The sequence below is a fragment of the Oncorhynchus kisutch genome, linkage group LG18 (assembly GCF_002021735.2).
Source record: "Oncorhynchus kisutch isolate 150728-3 linkage group LG18, Okis_V2, whole genome shotgun sequence".
Taxonomy (NCBI): Eukaryota; Metazoa; Chordata; class Actinopteri; order Salmoniformes; family Salmonidae; genus Oncorhynchus; species Oncorhynchus kisutch.
Genome location: NC_034191.2, coordinates 13,327,272 through 13,329,925, shown reverse-complemented (window position 1 = coordinate 13,329,925; position 2,654 = coordinate 13,327,272). Strand labels below are relative to the sequence as shown.

Genomic DNA, 2,654 nt, shown 5'->3' with positions numbered 1-2,654 from the left:
GGAATGAAGGGAATAGAATGGAATGGAATGGAGTGAATGGAATGGAGTGAATGGAATGGAATGGAGTGAATGGAACGGAATGGAATGGAGTGAATGGTATGGAGTGGAGTGAATGGAATGGAGTGAATGGAATGGAGTGAATTAAATGGAGTGAATTAAATGGAATGGAATGAATGGAATGGAGTGAATGAAATGGAATGGAATGGAGTGAATGGAACGGAATGGATTGAACGGAATGGAGTGAATGGAATAGAATGGAATGGAGTGAATGGAATAGAATGGAATGGAGTGAATGGAATGGAATGGAATGGAGTGGAGTGAATGGAATGGAGTGAATGGAATGGAGTGAATTAAATGGAGTGAATGGAATGGAATGAACGGAATGGAGTGAATGGAATGGAGTGAATGGAACGGAATGGAGTGAATGGAATGGAGTGAATGGAATGGCACATGGAATCCATGTGTTTGAAGTGTTCCATACCATTCCATTGATTCTGTTCCAGTCATTACCAGAAGCCCATCCTCCCCAATTAAGGTGCCACCAACCTCCTGTGACACACACACACTGCACACTAACAAGAGGAGAGAATTTTTGCACCTCAGAGACTATCTTGCACTGACTCACCACACATCGAATCCAATAACACACACACACACACACATACACACACATACACACACACACACACACACACCAATGCTGCTGTTCTGCATACTATTTATTCAACTGCGCGACCAAGACACTATCAACTCCATATTTGTAAATAGAGTCCTAGCTGACATATTTAATTTATCATCTATACTGTACCTCCTATTATGTACATAGCAGTTGTATTACTATCCATATGACCATTTCATTACAATGAATCAATAATGAATCAATATTGTACTACAGTGTTGAGGGAGCTAGCAGGAAAGCATTTCACTGCACCTTTTATACCTGCTGTAAACTGTGTATGTGACCAATAACATGTGATGTTTTATATGATTTGGAAGAGGAGGGAGAGCTCCTGCACGCGTCCTGGATTCTCTCCCTGCAGTTTACACATGCAGGAGGCCAGTGGAATGGAACACTGTTGTTCTTATTCTGTCCACATCTGGGAGGTGTGTGTAGTGGTAGAGGAGTGTGTAGTGGTGGAGGTCCTGGTGGAGGAGTGTGTAGTGGTGGAGGAGTGTGTAGTGGTGGAGGTCCTGGTGGAGGAGTGTGTAGTGGTGGAGGAGTGTGTAGTGGTGGAGGTCCTGGTGGAGGAGTGTGTAGTGGTGGAGGAGGGTGTAGTGGTGGAGGAGAGTGTAGTGGTGGAGGAGTGTGTAGTGGTGGAGGAGTGTGTAGAGGTAGAGGTCCTGGTGGAGGTGTGTGTAGTGGTGGAGGTCCTGGTGGAGGAGTGTGTAGTGGTGGAGGTCCTGATGGAGGAGTGTGTAGTGGTGGAGGTCCTGGTGGAGGAGTGTGTAGTGGTGGAGGAGTGTGTAGAGGTAGAGGTCCCGGGGAGGTGTGTGTAGTGGTGGAGGTCCTGGTGGAGGAGTGTGTAGTGGTGGAGGAGGGTGTAGTGGTGGAGGAGAGTGTAGTGGTGGAGGAGTGTGTAGTGGTGGAGGAGTGTATAGAGGTAGAGGTCCTGGTGGAGGTGTGTGTAGTGGTGGAGGTCCTGGTGGAGGAGTGTGTAGTGGTGGAGGTCCTGATGGAGGAGTGTGTAGTGGTGGAGGTCCTGGTGGAGGAGTGTGTAGTGGTGGAGGAGTGTGTAGTGGTGGAGGAGTGTGTAGTGGTGGGGGTCCTGGTGGAGGAGTGTGTAGTGGTGGAGGTCCTGGTGGAGGAGTGTGTAGTGGTGGAGGTCCTGGTGGAGGAGTGTGTAGTGGTGGAGGAGGGTGTAATGGTGGAGGACGGTGTAGTGGTGGAGGAGTGTGTAGTGGTGGTGGTCCTGGTGGAGGTATGTGTAGTGGTGGAGGTCCTGGTGGAGGAGTGTGTAGTGGTGGTGGTCCTGGTGGAGGAGTGTGTAGTGGTGGAGGTCCTGGTAGAGGAGTGTGTAGTGGTGGAGGTCCTGGTGGAGAGGTGTGTAGTGGTGGAGGAGTGTGTAGTGGTGGAGGTCCTGGTGGAGGAGTGTGTAGTGGTGGAGGTCCTGGTAGAGGAGTGTGTAGTGGTGGAGGTCCTGGTGGAGAGGTGTGTAGTGGTGGAGGTATTCTATGATTTGAAACAGGAGGAGCAGGTCCTGCCCCTGCCAGAGTTTAATTGGGGGGAGATGGTGTCAGGGACTTCTGATTGGAGAAAATCGTTCTCGTTGGCGATGATGTGCTTCACCAGACAGTTAGCTGCTTCATCTATATTCATATTCTCCTAGAGAGAGAGAGAGAGAGAGAGAGAGAGAGAGAGAGAGAGAGAGAGAGAGAGAGAGAGAGAGAGAGAGAGAGAGAGAGAGAGAGAGAGAGAGAGAGAGAGAGAGAGAGAGAGAGAGAGAGAAGAGAGAGAGAGAGAGAGAGAGAGAGAGAGAGAGAGAGAGAGAGAGAGAGAGAGAGAGAGAGAGAGAGAGAGAGAGAGAGAGAGAGAAAAAAAACAATACATTAATTTGATTCATTACTGTCCAACTCCAAGACCACTGCATACAGTATGAATGTGTGAATAAGTTCTGTTTCTGTGTGTCTGTGAGTGTATTACTGTGTCTGTGAGT

General features: G+C 48.8%; 1 pseudogene; it reads right to left on the bottom strand.

The window, feature by feature from the left end:
• Positions 1-2,067: 2,067 nt before the first annotated feature.
• Positions 2,068-2,654, bottom strand: part of LOC116354742 (ras-related protein Rab-38-like) — an 18,714-nt pseudogene continuing 18,127 nt past the window's right edge.